Raw genomic sequence first — 20,223 nt, 5'->3', positions numbered from 1 at the left:
TGAACTTCTGATGTGATCACCAATCTTCTAGTCACTTAGGTTCACAACTTTGGTATTTTGCTGAATGCCTCTTCCTTACTCACCCCATATATCCAATAAGTTGTCTGTCAAGTCATGCAGTCAAGTCAAATCAAGGCAGAAAACATTCATTAAGTGCCTCCTATGTGCCTGGCAATCTGCTGCATGCTGGAAATAGAAAAGGTAAAAATGGTCCTTGCTGTCAAGGCTCTCATAGTCTAATGGAGTAGCTAATACGCAAACACCTTTGTCCAAAAAGTGCATAATCTCTCAATTGCATAATCTTTCTCCTGACTCTCAGGCATCCATCCTAGTTCAGGTCCTCATTTCCTCTCGGACAACTGGATATATACTTTTAACTGGATTCCTTACCTCAAGTCTCCCCATTCCAATTCATCCTGCCTATAACTGCCAAAGTAATTTTCCTAAAATACAGGTCTGACTGTGTCACCCTGCTACTCAATAAGCTCCAATGCCTTCCTACCATCTCTAGGGTCTAATACAAACTCCTCTGTTGGGCACTGTAAAATGCTTTGTAAATAAACCTCCCCCTAACATTCTTTTAACACATTTCATGAACTCACCCAGCAGTGTGCTGGAGCCAGCTCAAGCCCTACAAGCTGGTTGTCAGACTTTCAACATGAGCATTTATACCTAGGAAATGGACAGATGCTAAAAATCAGAGTTTGACATATTATTTGATTGATGAAGAAAGTGATGGAGAAAATAGTAATGATGTAGATTAAATTTATAAGTGTTTCCTGGGTATATTCTCTCCACTCTTCCCCACCTCCTTTTTTTCAGAAAGCTGATTGTTAAAATTGTACTTGTACTTTGACATCTTCACACTACTTATTGTTCCTCACACCCTATGTCCCATCATCCTTTTTGATTCCCCCTTAGCATTGTCTATTCCCCATACCTGAACTCCTGTCCTCCCAACTCCTGACTCGTAGATTTCCTGGTTTCCTTTAAGACCTAGCTCAAATAAATACTACTTGCTCCAGGAGGGTTTTCCTGATCATCATTGCTGCTAGTTTCTTTCACTCTAAAGCTACTGGTCATTCACACTGTACTCATATTGGGAATACTGATCATTAGGATGAAACTCCTTGAAGGTTACAAATGTTTTTCTCATTTCTTCCTTATCTCCTTTTCTTTCTTTTCTCCTTTCTTTCTTTCTCTTTCCTTCCTTTCTTCCTTCCTTCCTTTCCTTCTTTCCTCCTTATCACCTTGGACAATGTCTGGCATGTAGTAAGTGCTTAATACATGGTTGAATAATGGGTTCAGGTGGAAAATAGATGATATATCCTACAGTATTTCTTAATAAGAATACATCAAGGTTATGACCTAGACATGCTATACTTACAACTTAGAAATGATATTTGTAGGCTAATAAATATCATTCACATTATATCATATACTTAAAATTATAGAATCATAAAATTTCAGATCTGAAAGGTACATTAGAGATCATCCGCTGTACTTATTTTCTAAAGTAAGAAGCAAAGGCTGAGAGAGAACAGCAACTTACCCAGTCACCTATGTAGTCAGTGGTATAAACAGAAACAAAATGGAGATCTCCTGTTTCCTTATCCAGAGTTCCGCCCACCATACCACACTACCTTGCAAAGATGTGGTGTTCACATTATAGATAGTTTTATTTTGCCAATATTAGCCGCAAACATCGCTCATAACACACCATACACTTGAGTCATACTCTGGGGATGGACATATAATATGCTAGTAGTGTGGAACAGGAACTCCCAATGAAAGTCACTTGACAAGTGAATCAGCTCCTAATGTACTATGTATAATGTAGGACAACACGTTTTGTAATTAACCAACCTGGAAGCTGAGCAAGTGTTAGGGGCAATGCTCCTTCTTTGCTGATCCAAAGGAAATTAGTATCAAGTTCTTTGTCATGAGACTTTCAATAAAGAATGGATTATACAAGACATTAAAACATTCTCTAATTACAGCTATAAATACTGATAATCAAGGGGTTCTGAGTGTTAAAATCGATTTCCCTGTTTGTGCACTTGCAATGCTATATGTTTAGCTGTTGACTTTTAACTTGGAGTAGACATAAGCAGCTGGTGAAAAATGTCCCAGGAACACTCATTAAGCTGTCAGAAGGGGTACTCATAAGTGTTGTCTGTAGGAGAGTTGGCAAGGACTGAAAATGGCTTTATTGTTTTCCCCATTAAAGGTGGAGGAAAGAACCAAAATCGTTAGGACAAATATTTGAGAAGGTGGGGTGGTGGTGGGCTGGGAACATTATGTAAATGAAAAATTTATCACTGTACTTCATGAACCAAATGCTAAACAGACTTTTCTGGAAGCCACTATTATCTTCACTTTCTTCTTTTTCATCATTATTGTTGCCATGTTCATTATTGACATCATTACTCAGGTGTCTCATCTTTACCAACTCTTTGTCCCACCCTCAGTTATTAGAGCATTCTCTTTCCCCAACTAATCTTTACTTATCTGTATAAATGGGGCATCCCTCTCCACCCAATGTAAATTCCTCCAGGGCAGAGACTTGTGTTTTCATTTTGTCTTTGTAGATCTATTGTTTAGCACAAAGCCTTGTCCATAGCAAGTACTCATTGAATTGTCACATTGAATCAACATGTGGAAATCTTTACTAAGAGCCTAGTTTGAGAAGGGTGCTCTGTCTAGGGAAGGTGATTGAGCAATGGTATATTGAACAGGTTACAGAAACAAACCCTTCATGTAATAAGAATCACGCAGGATGGCTGACTAGATCAACTGGGATAATAATATTCTTAAAAATAACAACAAGAATAACAACTATATTTAGATAGCACCTAACATATGCCAGGCATTCTGCTAAGTGCTTTATGCATGTTATCTCATTTGATCTTTACAACAATTCTGGCATATAGATGCTATTATTAACATTTTTGTTACAGTTGAGGAAACTGAGGCAAACAGAGGCTAAATGACTTTCCCAGGGTAACACAGCTAACAAGAGTCTAAGGGGGTCTTCCTGATTCCATGCTAAGACTTGTAATCACTGCACTCCCTAGCTGCCCTTGAGATAGCAAAAGAAGAAATGGGTCCCTAGAATATTGGGTAAATCCTTGATGGAGGGCACATGGCCAAAACCTGAACAAGAAGTGGAAAGAGTAGAGCAGCTGCGATCTGTTTTGGTAGACTAAAAAGGACTAAGTGATACTTGCCCTCTGGGAGTTTACAATCTAAGAGTGATACGTGGATACAAACCAAATGTATAGGAAGTAGCAGAACAAACGTATTAGGCAAAGATGAGAATGTACAGTTAAGCTGAAACAGTATGCATCAAATATGGGTAAAAGCGAAGTGCTCTTCGGCAATGGATATTTGGGATCCTGGTCACAGAAACTGTGTGATGTTGGACAAGTAACATCCTCTTGGCTTCAATTTCCTTATGTGTAAAATGAAAGTTAAGACTTCACCATGATCTTCACAATCACTTCCAGCTCTGGATCCATTTAAACAGAAGGTGGGGAAGGAGAGGAATCGCTTTCTTATCAAAGTTTCTCCCTTAATTCTCTTAATATTTTTAAATAATTTAATTAATTATTTCAGAGGCAGTGTAAACAATGGAAAAGGTATTGGATTAGACTAGAAGCCAGACACTTGGACTCTATCTAGCCCTGGCTCTGGCACTGATAGTGACTTTGGGTAAATCATCCCTTTGGGGCTCAGTTTTCTCAATTATAAGTGGATTGAACTAGATAAATGTTGAGGTCCTTTTCTGAAAATTTACTCTAAATTAAGTCCTCAAATATTCTAAAGAGAGAGGAGCTGAAGCTTCAGCTTGCTTAAATTTTCCAGCCTGTACTTAGGATTCTTTTCTTGATTGTTCTTAAAATATTACTTGGTAGTACTCTGGGCACCTGAGAGTATGTTACCTCCCCCAATCCCTTAATGCAGCATTGAATGAGTCATTTCAAAGAGAGAAGTTGTGTTCATGACTTTCTTATTTTTTTTCAGTCATATACAACTCTACATGGCCCCTTTTAGGGGTTTTCTTGGCAAAGAGTGGTTTGCCATTTCCTCCTTCATGTCATTTTACAGGTGAGGCAGCTGAGGCAAATGAGGTTAAGTGACTTGCCCAGGATCACATAGCTAGTAAGTATCTCTGACCAGATTTGAATTCAAGAACATGAGTCTTCCTGACTCCAGGCCCAGAGCCCTATGCACTGAGCTACCTAGCATCCTCTTATCACTTTCCACCAGAGATATCTGGCTAATAATATTTTTGGGGTAAAAAAGGAAACAAAATGGAAGTTACTAATCATTCTTCCATGTTTTCAAGAGTGTGACTGAGAAGACTACTATTTTCACCCTCTCATTTTCTTAACCTGTGGTTCTCCCAGGTTTTCTGTGATAAGAGGATACAAAGGAATACATGGAGAAATGCTTGGTGACCCAACTGCTTCCATCCTCAACTTCTCCCCCTACCTACTACTTACATTCAAATAAGCCCCCATCTGAGAATCTTGGAACCATAGAATGTGGGAGTCAAAAGGGATTTTGAAATTGTCAGGTTGTAGAATCTTAGAGCTGGAAGGGACTTGGAGGTCATGTCCCTATTTTGTTTTACAGAGAATAAGGCAGGCTTATAGAAAGGATGTGACTTATCCAAGATCTACGTCACTAGCAGAACTAGGGTTTTACTTGTCTCTTAACTCCAAGTCCAATGCCTTCTCAACTTTACCACTTCGCCTCAGTTTCTCTACTCTTTCCAAGCCCCTAACTGACAGGCTCACAGATTGAGAGCCAGAACAGACTTCAGACATCATTTTATAGAGGAAGATGCTGAGGCCTAGAGATGTTAAATGATTTGCTCATGCTGGTAATATGGTGAAGTCAGTATTCAAACCTAGGTTCTACAACTTCACATGCCACATTTTTTTCCACTGCACCATGTTAAGCATGTATACTTTGTGGGTGGAAATTAAATGTATGAGTCTAAATAACATTTTCAAAAGGTTTCTTGTTCAATTAAATTTAGGGGAGGAGGGAATATATGACACTGACAAGCAGCATGCCTCAAAAATTGTGTTTGTACTTGGGGGTCATAATTGCAGCATTCAAAGTGATAGCTGAGTGAGTGCTAGTCACGTGCTGTGCATACGCCACTGAAATTGTGTCAGCACCTTGAAAGAATTATTGGTAACAATAAAATGTCTGTAAGTCAACGCTACATTGACAATGTCTACATTTTGCAAATTCCCACTGCTTGTCAACAAAGGTGGGAAGGAAATCTCCAAGCAACCTGTGAGTTTGCTTTTTTCCTTTCTCTTTTTCTTTCTTTCTTTCTTTTATTCTTTCTTTCTTCTTTCTTTTTCTTCCTTCTTTTTCCTTTCTTTCTTTTTTCCTTCCTTTCTTTCTCTCTTTCTTTCCTTCTTCCTTCCTTCCTTCCTTCCTTTCTTTCTTTCTTTCTTTCTTTCTTTCTTTCTTTCTTTCTTTCTTTCTTTCTTTCCTTCCTTCCTTCCTTCCTTCCTTTTTCTTTCTTTCTTTCCTTCTTTCCTCCCTCTTTTTTGATAAGGGCTATGCTGAAATCTACAAAAGGACTGAGGAATTTTATGGTAACATTATTATAATATCCCTCGGTGACACTACTCAGAATTCCACTATGATGTTTGGAGCTAACAAGATTGGAAGTTGTATAATTAAACTCTCATAAGATAGTTTTCACTAGACTGGTTACTCACTTTATAAAAAAAAAAACAAAACAACAAATTTTATAGTGTAGGAAATGCAGGTGAATGAACAACCCATTGAACTAGTACATTTTGTAATACATCCTGGCCTGATAATGAAAATGGACAATAGGCTGGGCCCAAAATTAAACAGAAAGAATAGAATGACTGTTATTGATACTGAGATATGTCTTAGTTCTTTTTCAGGATTCCAGGCTTTCCTTGGAAAAAAAAAGCCCACCTTTTAAAGCCTGACACTCTTCTGGTGATATTGCATGAATGTGATTCATAGAATATCATAAGCCTCAAAGAATCAAACTTGAGGATAACTCAAAGGACTACAGAAAATGGAATCGTGGATGTGAGCAAGTTGCTAAGAACATACCAAAAAAGGAATTATAGAAGAAACATATGAAAAAGTACGTCATCAAAGAAATGTGTGAATGGGGAAGGAAAAAGATGGTCTGATCACACAGTAAAAGCAAAGCATAACTAAGTATGTTCACTTACACCTCCCTCGCTCATGTATTCTTTGATCCAGTGACACTAGACTCATACAAGATATGTCATCTCTTGGTTCTGGGCATCCTGGGGGACTGGTCGCCCTCCATGCCTGGAATTCTCTCCCTCCTTATCTCCATCTCCTGGTCTCCCGGCTTCCTTCAAGTCTCAGCTAAAATCTCACCTTCTACAGGAAGCCCTTCTCCATCATCCTTAATTCTAATTCCTTACCTCTGCTAATTATTTCAAACTTATCCTGTTGATATCTTGTTTGTACATAGTTGTTTGCATGTTGTCTCCTGCATTACACTGTGAGTTTCTTGAGAGCGAGAACTATCCTTTACCTTTCTTAGTATCCCCAGCACTTAGCCCAGAGCCTGGAACCAAGTAGGTACTTAATAAATAACTAAAGTCATGAGAACATGTGAAAGACTTCCAGCACATTAGGTAAGACCCTGTATTATGGAGAGATATGCATAAGAGTCACAAAGGATGGGCAGGCATGAACAGATTGCAGTCTTTATTATTGGAGGAGGTACCCACATCAATGAGGCCTCATATCTGTTGGCATATTGGTGCTACTGAGAAAATAACAGGAAAAAACATAGGGTGTTCTATAGAGTTAGGATTTAGTGTTACAGTTTGCTAGTAAAAAATAAAAAGCATGTTCATTTGTGCCTTTGGGGTTTCCTCAATGGAATAAATTTTAGATTCCTAATTCTTTTTATTAATATACTTCATATTTGTCCTCATTGACTCTTCCTTCTGGCTCACCTCCAATCTAATGCTAAGCCTTGTCCCTATCTCCATGATGTCTCTTACAGAGAGACAATGTGGGGTGGTGGATAGAATCAGCAGGATGTAGGTGCAGACTCTTCTTCCTCTGACATCCTGGCTGTGTGACCATTAGAAAGTCTCTTAAACTGTCAATACCTCCCATGACTACACACACACACACACACACACACACACACACACACATACACACACACATGCATATGTACACTTACATTACACACACACACACGCACACATATATATATAAAATATGTTACTTGTATTAATTTCCTTCTCTCCATTTCTACTGCCATTATCTTAAATTAAACCCTAATTATCTCTTTAAGCATCATCTGTTTGCCCTCAGTCTTGTCCCTCTATAATTCATTCTATGCTTGGTTGCCAGAGTAATCTTGCAGAAACTAAACTCCTACCATGCCACTATCCTTGTTCAAAGATTTCAGGGGTTTTCATTGGCTGCCAAATAAAATCAAAACTCATTTTTATGGCATTCAAGACCTTCTGTCATTTGATCCCTGCCTATTTATCTCCCACCACTCCCCTTGTTGATCTTTAGGTTCCAGTAAAATTGGCCTATGTGTTCTTCTTCAGTCAATCTTGTGCTGTCTCTTGTCTTTCGATACATTCTTCCATGTGCTTAGAATGTCCTAATAACCAAATTCCATTTTGTTCTACCCATTCCTCAAGATCCTTAACATGACTTAGATATAATCTCTTCCATGTAGTTTCCTGTTGTTGACCTTCTAACATGTTCTGGGGAATATTTTATAGCAAATCTATAGTTATTCCATACATAATCTACCCCAGTAGACTAAGCTTTTGGAGAGCACAGACATGCCCTTCTTCTTTGTTTTCCAAGCAGCCTTTAGGACAGTTCCTTGCACATAGTAGATGTTCTGCTCTGGTATCGTGATCTAGGCAACTTGGATGGAACTAATTCGTTATGACTATTCACCATCCCTGTAAATTTTAGGACTGAATAATTCCTTCCTGGTCACCACTCTCCTTTGTGTGTTGTTTATCATATTAGAATACAGGTTTCTTGAGTGCAGGCACTGTCTTTGCTTTTGTATTTTTATCCCAGGGCTTAGTTCACTTTTTAGCAAAAGTTTTTAGCACACAGTAAGTTCATAATAAGTTGCTTTTTTATTTATTCATTCTAAAATGTTTGCTGAAGGAATGAATATATGAATCTATTGGGCTTTCTAAATCATATAATATCATATTCTAAGGGGGATCAAAATTTCAAGTCCTCAGAAGGACAAAGGAAAGTTGCATGGTGGGCATAAATAGACTATAGCAATTCACCAGTGATAAATTGTGTATTTTTTAAAAAGTAACATAATGACACTATCAAAGAGATATACAACCAGAAAAAGAGGTAAGAATCATAAAGTAATAATGAAGGATTAGCAAAATTACTACCAGGTAGTACTATCGATAACCACATTGTATCAACAATTCTAGAGGAAGACTCTTGCTATGATGAGTAAATCCTTTGTGGAGGATATGTGGGAACCCATAGACAAGATGAGCACAGGATAAAGAGGCATAGATATGTTGGGTTTGTCACCTTTGAAGAGTATTTACACTGATGAGATTGTAGATCCATTAAAGTATTGAGATAATATGCAACTGTACAAACAGTATTATACTTCCAATACTCGGTGAAATAATGAACCTTTCCACTCACAGTGCACAGTATTTCAGAGTCTCCCTTTGATCTCAAAATTCTTCACTCAGAAATCTAAATGCTGCTGCACCTAGCCTCATGTCTGGCAAATCATCATAGGCACTTAATAAATGCTTGTTGATTGATTGATTGCAGCAGAAAATGCTCCATCAGAAGGTGTCAGGATTGAACCCCAGGCCCCTTCTGTTCTAGGGCTTACAGATGTATATTTCCTTCTTCAGAGAATATAAGAACCAGGGCATATCTTCCATCTTCGTAATACTAAGGTGTGTGTATGTGTGTGTCTGAGGGTGGCCTGAAGGAGTGTGAGCTCCAATCAGTCATACTTAGGAGACAAATAAATCAACTAATTTAAGGCTTGGTGACATTTAGGAAAAAATTTTGTTGGTAGGAATTTCTTTAGTAAGATTAACTATATTCCTATTTAATTCCATTCTGACTTCCCTAAAGTGACAAAGAAATCCCAAACCATGGAGTTAACAGGAAAGTAGTGATTAAGCAACTTAAATGTGAGTTATGTGCTGAAAAAATTTCCAGCATCTCAGGGAAAAATAAAAACCTGTAATGGCAGTTGTAGCAAAAATGAGGACCTTAGGTAGTTGCTTTTTCTTTTTCTTTTTTTTTTAATTAAGAATTCCTCAGGCAGAAAGTAACTTGCCAATGTTGCAGAACACAGTATTTTTTACATCTCTTTCCTGGGGTTGCAAATATTATGTACTTTGACTTATAAAAGATATATGTTTTCCCATACAATTGCTATACTGGTCTTTCTTCTTGAGGAAAAAACCTTCACTCCAGCATCTGAACACCAGTTGAATACTATAATCACTCACATGGTAGGGTGATATAATTGCCAAAGGAGGAGAATCTTGTGCTCAGGGAATTATGAACAAAATGACCAAGTGAATCAGGAATTGCTACCAGGAACTGCCACTTCTGGGAAACCCATTCAGGTCCAGGGTGAGCTGATTTTCTACAAGTCACATGCTCACCATGGAAAAGAGAATTCTGGGGCCAGGAGACCCAGGAAATCCAACACTCACCTACACAAAGGTACTCGGATGTGTGTAGATCAAGGTGCATATATGCCTGGTAGCCATACCACCTTAATCCAGGACCTTATTTGATCTTAAGGAGCCTTGGGACCAGTGAGTAGTATGAGGGCTGTCTCTTGTCTTGGGGAAACCAAACTACTTGAGTGATGTTTCCCAGACTGCCAGTGATTCTTCTTTGGGCTCTATCCTATCACTAAGAAAAATGGAAAGGAAAGAAGGGTCATTTTCTCAATGTCCTGCATTTTGGATATGTTTTCAGGGAGAATGGAGAAGCTCTAGCCACTGGAAACTCTGTCTATGGGCCAGGCACCTAAGACCTGTTTGTTTTTAAAACTCAGAGGGATCAGGGAAAAAGGGAAACTTTGAGAAATGGACAAGGATGAAGTCAGAGAACTTCCAATTCAATACTGAGGGATGGACAACTTGTTTCAATGGGATTAATTTTCTAGACCTTAGATTTAGAGATGGGAAGGATCTCATAAGCCTTATTTTATAGATGAGGAAACTGAGGACCAGAGAAGTCACTTACCCACAGTCACACAGTAAGTGTCTGAGGCAGTATTTGAACCCAGGTTTTCCTAAGTCTAAACCCAAGTCCAAAACTCTATCTACTACACCACTTTGCTTCTCATCAATTAGCAGTTCCCATTTAGCAAAAGTGTAAGCCAGAGTGTTTCAAAGGAAAGGGGCTTAAGTAACAGTACCCCGCAGGTTTTCCTGCACTATTGGCTTTCCTTAGCATGTATCTACCCTCTGGCTTGATCACTACATTTCACTTTGGATGAGGTTTTCTCTTCATAAAACACCAGTGACTGAGGTTAAGATCCCATCAAAAGGAGCTTTGCAAGAGTATTTTGAGTGCCTGGGGCCAAATGTCCATGCTCACTTAGTATTCCTTGAGGACCAACTACAGCCAAGGTATGGGACAAAACATAGAATTAGGCAGAGTAACCACAAAGAAAGGTTAAGACATTCAGCTTTGCTATAAATGGAGTTTTCCTAACTCCTCGAGTACTTTGAACCAGTTCCAATGTATAACAAACACTCCGACCCTATGCATTCCCAAATGCATATCCATCAAGGCCGAACTTTAAACTTGAATAAATATATCTGTCTTACAGAGTCCAAGGTATTTATTACAGGGATCACCCACTCTAGGAATTTAAACAATGTTCAGACCAAGTAAAAATTCCTTACCAGGGGTTTTAAACTCCATTCCCCACCCCCTTTCTTCCAGCTGGCTGACATAGCCTGGCATGAACAGAAGCGAGCTTGAGCAAACTCCACTCTTCCCTTTCTCCTGCCTTTCACTCAGGCCCTTGATCCTCTTTCCCTGGCCCCTTTAGCCCCTCTAGGTCTGACCACAGGGCTTTGCATCACTTGCAAAGAAAATGGGGCTCTAAATACCCAGATTCCCTTGGGGTTGGGGTGGTGCCAAGCTGGCTGGAGTTCTCACGGGGGACCTACTGACAGCAAGGCAGCGAGACCCCCATCACACTCTGCAAAATTCAAATAAATAGATTTAAATTAGAAGACCAGAAAAAAGGTATTTTTTCCTCTCCCCTATCTAATAATAAGCCATTAATTCTAGCCATTTCAAACCATCTGAAGCATGGTGTGTAAACTGTGGCTGCATCAATCAGTGTTGTGTGTCGAGTTATTTCAAGCATTCCCTGTTGGCATAAAGAAAGGCCAACTTGTCCACTCCAGCACAACTGCTGCTGAAATCCCTGTTGATTGATAACTAAATGCACTGAATGCATGAGGCTGGAAGCTTCTGCAGCTGGGACAGGCAGAAGCAGGGGCATTTAGGAGGAGACAGAGGGGAGGAAAACCAGAGGCAGGGGGACTGAAGATGGGGGCAGGTTGAAAGAGATGAAAATGTTTCTGTCACCTGTCATCTCCATACAGCTCTCTTGGGGGAACCCAAGTCTTGGTGGCACCATCCCATGGAGATGATTTCATAGTTTAAGGTTTCATGGTTTTTTACTATATTTTGCCCATAGGATGAGACTGATTCAGGCATTATAGGGAATTAGTTCCCCATTCCATCTCTAATTATGACCTGTAAGAGCTCTCTGGAATGTAGTCAATGAATTCTCCAAAAAATTCAACTCAACTCAGCACAGTACTCACACAAACAAAGAGGCTTTGTTTATAAGAAAGAGGAGGGAAGGGAGAAGGGGAGGGGAAAAGGAAAGAGAGAAAGGAAGATATAAAGGAAAAGGAGAAGGAAAGGGAAGGACATTGTCATAAGGAATTCAGTTGTGAAACTGAAATATCTTCATGATCAAATCAATTTCAACTGAATTTTTCACCTTTCTTCAACATCTTTATCAATATATCAAGCCAGATATCGGCAAAATTAAGAGGAATAAACAATTAAATAAATAAGCATATATTGAGTGTTTGGAAGTCTAAACTCACAAAGGCAAAATCTTTCTGACATCGCTGTCAATGGGATCTCTCGGTTCTGTTTGGCAGTTTCTGACTGGTAGAAACTTGGAGGCAAACTTTTGAAAATGCCTACTTAATACAGAATCAGGTACATGCACAATTGCTGTCAAGGAAACCCATCTGACCTCTGAAAGGGAAAACAGTGTTAGCTTTTAAGGAGATGATAGGACAAATAATGTTACATATTGCTTCCTCTGACTTAGAACATAAATGAGGTGGGAATTCAATGTGCATAGAGAGTTTTCCACTAGGGCAGGGCAAATAGGACCATGCCGCGGGATACTGAAATTTGGTTGGTGTGGTACTTCCTCATCGTGGTAGTCTTCTGCCCAGGGAACAAGTCGTATTGAAGAGATGTCCTTTCAGACCAGTTGTGGCCAAGGGCAAAGTGGCAGCAACAATGTCCTGGATCATTTTCTGTGGAGAAGTGGACTTTCAGGGGGCATCATTTCTCCAAAGAGGGAATAAATTTGGGGGGACTTTCTTAGTGTAAGGGTATGCAAGGGTAGGAGGAAGGAGAGAGGGTACTTCAGGGTACTTGCAGCAAATTACAGGTAACAAATATAGGTTATAGTAACCTGGGAGTAAACAGTGGGCTGAGAATTGAACCTCTTACTATGATTCACCAATGGAGTGGAGCCACAAAACTTCTCTGCTCCTCTTGGGACAGAGGAAGAGCTTTTACAGAGTCAGGGATGTTCTTCTTTGAATCATATTAAGCCAGGAAGAAGAGTAGCACAGCTGTGAGGTAACTACAAGATAGGGGTGGACTGGGAAGTGGTCCTCTGTCACACTCTACCACTATCCTAGCTCCCAACTGAATTTTTTCCAGACATCATAATTCCTTGTTATAATTCTATTTAGGGGCACACATTAGTCTTCCCGGAAAACCCTTGGAGTTGTGACACTTATAAAACATATTGGGGAAGGGAGAGAAAGGTAAAAATGAAGAAAAGTAAATTAGGAAGAGATTGGTCTTTGTGCTCTTTTAATTCTTTTAATTGGGAGTAAATGAGTAAAGCTCAAAAAAGTACAGACAGGTGTCTCATTCTCTACAATAGCCTTCCTGAGTACAAATTCAAAGGAAGGATATAAAAGCTGGAGCAGCTGGTCTGTACTCCAATAGTCAACCACAAGTCACCACATATTGTTGTGGCATAGGGGAATTCTTTTTCCACAAGAAGAGAGAAACTAAAGAGGCAGTAAAATCAAGCAAGTTGGTTTGCTAGATACCAAGAGGATTCAAGTAGTTTGTTGAAAAAATGACATGCTTGGGAAACTCTAAATCACATTTTAACTTCTGTCCTTCCCCTTCTAGATGTTTGAGAAGATGACTGACCTGTGTAGGTTAAATAAGAGAGGCAAAGAATCTGGAAGATGGAAGGTGCCTCAGCGACCGCCTAGTCTAACCCATACCTGAGAGCTGTCCCTGTTATCACATACCTGACAAATAGCCATCCAATCTCCACTTGGAAATTTATAAGGAAGTACAGAGAATATGCCATTCAGCAGGGAGGTACAGAGAACATTTTAAAAAATGTACCAGAGATGGAAACAAAGGCAAATAATGGAGAATGGTAAGAAAAGGGTGACATGGTCCTATAAGAAGAACATCAGGAGGGTTGAAGCTTAAAATACACTGAATGTAGCAAGGAATACTAAGATTTAAAATGGGAGGGGGCTCATTTTGGGGGAAAAAGAGAAGGATCAAAGATGAAATGTGACCATCACTTTATGTAGATGGGATGCTGATAGTATCATATATCAAAAGTGAGAAGAGAATGCAGATGTCACGTAGTCCAATATCCTCATTTAATAGATAGCTGAAATTGAGACCCAGGGAGGTTAAGTGACTTCCCAAAGCGGTCCAGATAGTAAGCATGAAGGCAGAATTTGAATTCAGACTTTTTAAATCCAGAAATATTATTCTTTTCATGGTCCTGTGATGGTAACCAGGAGAAGGCAGAGCTGGTCAACTCTCTCTTTTAAATTTTTACTCACTATTCCGAGAAGAATGATTCTAGAACTGAAAAGGAAAGAATAAATATAGCTAATAGAGAGTCAATGACCAACATGAGATCATAAGATGACCAAGCTGCCTTTAATTAATTCAAGTTCTAGGTCCAGAAGAACTACTTTCTTGGGTACTAAAAGAGCTGATAGATGTGATTGCTGAGCCACTATTTATATTTGGAAGACCATGGAGAGTTGGAGAAGAAGAAAGGGATACTTTAGAAAGTTTAGGTGATATAAAACCAAAAGATATCAGTTATTTTTAAAAAAATAAAGAATATGGTATGTAGGAAAGGTACTTCAGGAATGGAGAAGGATAGATCCTTTGCCAGTTTCCAAGAAGTGAAGAGAAGAGTGTCTGCAAACTATAGGCCAAACTATAGAACTTGACTTTGATTCCTGGCAAAATTCAATATGTGTAATAGGGGACAATAATCAATGAGGGTTAGTCCTTGAAACAAATGTGGATATTTCTTGCCTCATTTCAGTCCAAAGAGCCTAAGCAAATATTTTCTGCCCACTTTTGTCCAATCATTTGGAAACTTTCGGTCACGAATGACTCAGGGGTCCATACTGAATTCTGATAAAAAACCTTCTGATTGAGTGAGGAACTAGAAGAACCAATGACTCAGGCAAATGCAAAATTAAACATAAATATAAAAGGAATATCTCATCCAAATCATAGTATATTTGAGAAGGTTACTCTGAGCTGAGCATAAGCTGCCTGGTGGGGGAAGAGTAGCTGTTCAAATTCTCCCACCTGGTTACCATGTACCCATGAGCCCATGGTACTTCTACTTTTTTGTATGTTTAATCTTACTAGTCTTAAGGGAACGAATGTTCTAAAATGAGAGTACCTACATGATGTGGTAAGTTAAGGAGATCCAAAGTTCACCTTAGAGGCTACATCAGTTACTGGAGGTAAAAGTAGAGACAATTAGAATGATAGTGGTCTTTGAAAGAAGAAGGGTGTAATGGCAAGTAAAATAGGACCTTTTGCTATTTTTATTTTATTTTATTATGCAAGAAGTACAATGCCTCTATTTGAATGTGACTGAAGAGGATTTTTCCCGCTCATTGTCAGATCTGGGAAGATTTGTAAGAAGATCCATGCCTTTTGTTAATGAGGCACTGGTTCTTAAGGGATGTGATGCCCTCTGGCTCTAAAAAGCATATAAAGACACTGAGGGTGAGGTTTTCTTTTGGGGCTTAGTTTTTTTAAGAGTGTTTGTTTGGCCAGATGAGGACTCTGGGAAGCTGCTTAGGAGCCCCCTGACTTTGAGAACCCAGATGTTGTGATTCCCTCTCTGGTAATTATGGTCAGGTAGTGGGATCCAACTGTCTGTTGAATTCAGGCAGAGGAAGTCATGTCTGTTGACTTTTAACTTCTCTGTATTTTCTTTGAAGTTCATGTTGTTGACCTGAACTAGGTGAATGATATATGTGCTTGGTTAAAGGAATGATACATGTGCTTGATTAAAATGATTGTTAACCCCTCAAAGTTGCTTTTCCTTTTATGAATGCAGATCTAAGAACTTATGATAGCATGCCCCCATGTGTATGTAGGGGTACTTACTGATACAAAGGGCCTGCAGAAAGATGAGGGAGGACAGTCACTGAGAAAAATGACAGCTTCAGGGAACATGACCCTTGAAGAGAGAAGTGCTGGCTATGACTATAACAAAGCACTTACCCGCAGAGTCCAGCAAAGAGTCACTTTTATAAGGAACTTCACAAAACTTCTATGAAGGACTTCCAAGGTCAGGAGGGGGGAGGAACCCTTCTGCCACATATATCCTCTGCATACACCTCCCAACTTTCGGACTTCATGTTTGAGCTCATGCTTTCTAGGGATGTGTTTCTATCATACCCTCTCAGTAAATCCCTTTCCAAAAGCTAATAGGATTCAACTGGCAGATTAATAATAGTGAGCACACATATGGGAACTCATGAGTGACAATATAAGAAACTCCAGCCCCTCAGGTTTACAACTAGAGATCTGAGAGGATTAGTAGTTAATTGAGCCTCTTGGGGACATGTTCAAGTGTCCAGTTGTAGATGGAGATTGTAGGGTGCTAAATATTATTGAACAAATAATTAGTGAATATTTAATAAATGTAGAAATCACAAAGAGCTGTCATTTCCTTGACAAGAATTGGTCATGTTGTACTAATTTTATTTTTGTTTTTGACTGAACAGTTTAGTTTGACTAAACCAGAAGATTAAGAGAAAGCTATAGATATAGTTTACTCATCTTTATCAAGGCATTAGACAGAATCTCTCAGGCTATTCTTGTGCACAAAAGAACAGTCAATAATAACATTACATCAGTTTAAACTAGTTGAACAACAGGAAGCAAAGAGTAGTCATTATTGCATGAGTGTCAACTTGGGATTCCAGTGGAGTGCTCCAGGAATCTGGGCTTAGCCTTGTTTTATTAAACAATTTTGTCAAAGAATTGGGTAAAGACATAGTGGGTGTAATTATCAAATATGCCAATGACACAGAGGTGGAAGGGATGAATAACACATTGGATAACATAGTGAGGTTTCAAAACAGTTGTGACAGGCTAGAACATGGAACTAAACTTATTAAGATGAAATTTAATCACAACAACAAAATATTGACCAGATATTTAAAATAGGAGGGGAAGGCAGAGATAGATCTGAAAAAGATTTGAGGTTTTAGAGGTTTAGGAGGACTTTGGTGATCAAACTCATTAAAAGTGAAATGTATGATGTGGTGGTTGAGTTGTAGTGCTCTTTCTACCAAACTACAATGTATTTAATCAATTTACCCTCTTGAACATCCCAGCTCATGAGTTTGGATGCTCAGATATAGTGGCACAGTGAATAATGTGCTAGGCCTAGAATCAAAAAGATCTGAGTTCAAATATGGCCTCAGACAATGACTACTTGTGTTAACTTATACAATATAATACATGCATAAATTAAGAACCACTGGTCTGGATTAGCTCTAAAATATCTGAATGTTATTTCTTCCTTTATAGCTTCCCACTAGTTCGGAGGACTTGTTACTGTACTTGAAAGATAGACTGACTTTTCTTATTGATCTGAGAGGCTCCAAAATGGCAAGACCAAGTGTTAAGAAGAGGTATTTTCTTTGAGGTACAGAAGACACAGAGGGCACTGGAGAGACAGAAGATTCCGCAAAGGCCTCAGTCCTTCCTTAACAGTGTCATTTTTCATGAGAGGAAGCACATGGAAATAGACTAGGCCTTTGTCTTGAGATCAGATGACCTAGATCCTAATCAACCTTGGTTATTCACCAGCTATGAAACTCTGGGGAAATTTTTCATTTTGTAGGTGCCTTAGTTCTTCATTTGTAAAATCAGGATAATAAAACCTTGCCACTATCTTTTATCTTTCTTACAGAGAGGTTTCAAGGACCAAATGAGATCATGTAACTAACTACCCATAAAGTACCTATATGTACCTAAAGTGCCCTTCTCTCTCTTTTCTTTTCTTTCTTCTTTCATTTTCTCTCTTTCTTTCTCTCTCTCTTTTCTTCCTTCTTTCTTTTCTCTTTTTTTCCTCTCTTTTTCTGCTCCCTCATTCTCTCTCTCATTTTCTGTTCTTCTCTCTCTCCCTTCTTTTCTCTTCCTCTTCCCCCTCCCATATCTACACACAAATACCACATCATTTTATAGGTGATTTTGTAGGTCAGTCTTAATAATTCAAATATATTTCATTCATTCTACCATCCTGTAGAAACTAGTTGTCATCCAAAGCCCTTTCTGTCAACAAGAAATGGACTGACAATGACTATATGATTACTGTTTGATAAAACCAAAGACTCCACTTTCTAGCATAAGAACTCATTATTTATCAAAAATTACTGGAAAAACTGAAAAATGATATGGCAGAAATTAGGCATAGACCGACATCTTACAGCCTTAAAAAGACAAAGTCAAAATGGACACATGATTTAGATATAAAGACTGATAATATAAGCAAACTAGGAAAGCAAGGCATAGTTTACCTGTCAATTTTATGGAGAAGGGAAGAATTTATGACCAAAAAAGAGATAGAGAATATTATGAAATACAAAATGGATGATTTTCATCATATTAAGTTGAAAAGTTTTTGCACAAACAAAGTCAATGCAACCAAGATTAGAAGGGAAACAGAAAGCTGGGAAACAATTATTATAGCTAGTATCTCTGATAAAGGCTTAATTTCTAAAATATATAGAGAACTGAATTGAATTTATAAGAATACAAGTCATTCCCCAATTGATAAATGGTCAAAGGATATGAATAGGTAGTTTTCAGAGGAAGAAATTAAAGCTATCTATAGTCATGTGAAAAAATTCTTTAAATCACCATTGATAGGGAAATATAAATCAAAACAACTCTAAGGTACCACATCATAGCTATTGGAATGGCTAACACGACAAAACAGGAAAATGGTAAATGTTGGGGAAGATGTGGGAAAATTGGAACACCACATTATTGGTGGAGTTGTGAAATGATCTGACCATTCTGGAGAGCAAACTGGAACTATGCCCAAAGAGCTATAAAATTGTACATATCGTTTGATCCAGCAATGCCACTTCTAGGGCTATATCCCAAAGAGATCATAAAAACAGGAAAAGGACACACATGTACAAAAATATTCATAGTAGCTATTTTCATGGTGACAAAGAACTGGAAATTGAAGGGATGTCCATCAATTAGGGAATGGCTGAACAAGTCGTGGTATATGAATGCAATGGAAAACTATTGCAATGTAAGAAATGATGAGCAGGTCGACTTCAGGAAAATCTGGAAAAATTTATATGAACTGATGCACAGTAAAATGGTCAGAACCAGGAGAACATTGTTCATAATAACAGTCATGTTGTGTGATAATTGACCTTGACAGACTTAGCCCTTCTCAGCAATGTAAGGATCTAAGACAACTCCAAAGATTCATGATGGAAAATATTATGCACATCAGAGAAGGGACCGGGGAGTCTGAATGCAGATGGAAGCATGCTATTTAGTCTCTTACGCTTTTGTTATTTTGCTTTGTTTCTTCTTTCTCGTGGTGTCTCTCATTAGTTCGAACCCTTTTTTACGTCATGACTAATATGAAAATGTTCAATATGAACTGTATAAGTAGAGCCCACATCAGATTGTATGCTGTCTTGGGGAGGAGGAAGGAGAAGTTGGGGGAGAAAATTTAAAACTCAAAATTTTATGAAAGTGAATGTTAAAAACTAAAAATAAATAAATTAATTATTAAAAAACAAACAAACAAGAAATGGGCTGAGGATGCTCGGATCTTTTTCATACTCTCAATCTATGAAGGGTTAATGGACCAAAGCTCAACCAAAGTCTTTCATATCATATCTTTTAGAGCCAAAAGAAAGTTTGAAGATCATCTAATTCATCTTTATAATTTTACAGATGAGTAAACTGAGACCAAAGGAGATTCAGTGCCTTATCCATGGTCACACAGATAATAAAAGGCATGAAAATAACCTTTTGCTACCACTGAGGCAGCTGCTGCTCATTTGAAACACATAATAATAGATTTTCTTTTTTGAGAGAACCTTTTCTTCCTTCCTGTAGAGGTTTCAGGGACTACTGAACAAAATCTCAGCACTTGTGCCAGTGGGCAGAAATCAGATCAATCAATTAACAATTAACTTGGATGAGAATTACATTTTGCTAAGCATTGTGGGGATTAGAAGCAGCTAAGTGGCACAGCAGAAGATCTGAGTTGAAATCTGGCCTCAGACATTTACAAGCTGTGTGACCTGGGGCAAGTCATTTAACTCTGGTTTCCTTAGTTTCCTCATCTGTAAAATGAGCTGGAGAAAGGAATGATGAACTACTCCAGTATCTTTGCCAAGTAAATCTTTAATAGGGTCACTAAGGGTCAGATATACCTGAAATGACTGAGCAACAAGAAATAGAGATTAGAAAACTCTCGAGATTCTGATCTAACTGGGTAGT

At 38.5% G+C, this 20,223-nt stretch overlaps 1 protein-coding gene across 12 annotated transcripts in view; it reads right to left on the bottom strand.

The window, feature by feature from the left end:
- The window catches only part of ANKFN1 (ankyrin repeat and fibronectin type III domain containing 1), a 556,807-nt gene that overhangs the window by 381,833 nt on the left and 154,751 nt on the right, over nucleotides 1-20,223 (bottom strand). For 2 of the 12 annotated variants that reach the window (XM_072646761.1, XM_072646764.1), the window contains exon 1: nucleotides 84-12,117. The exons of the other annotated variants lie outside the window; for them this stretch is intronic. The gene's annotated coding sequence lies outside the window, so the exon portion shown is untranslated. Of the gene's footprint in view, nucleotides 1-83; nucleotides 12,118-20,223 lie in introns of those variants that run through there. 12 annotated transcript variants of the gene reach the window in all.

This window comes from Notamacropus eugenii, chromosome 2 (assembly GCF_028372415.1).
Source record: "Notamacropus eugenii isolate mMacEug1 chromosome 2, mMacEug1.pri_v2, whole genome shotgun sequence".
In the NCBI taxonomy this organism is placed as follows: domain Eukaryota; kingdom Metazoa; phylum Chordata; class Mammalia; order Diprotodontia; family Macropodidae; genus Notamacropus; species Notamacropus eugenii.
Note: the sequence above shows the minus strand (reverse complement) of the source record. Positions and strands in the feature narration are given on the sequence as shown.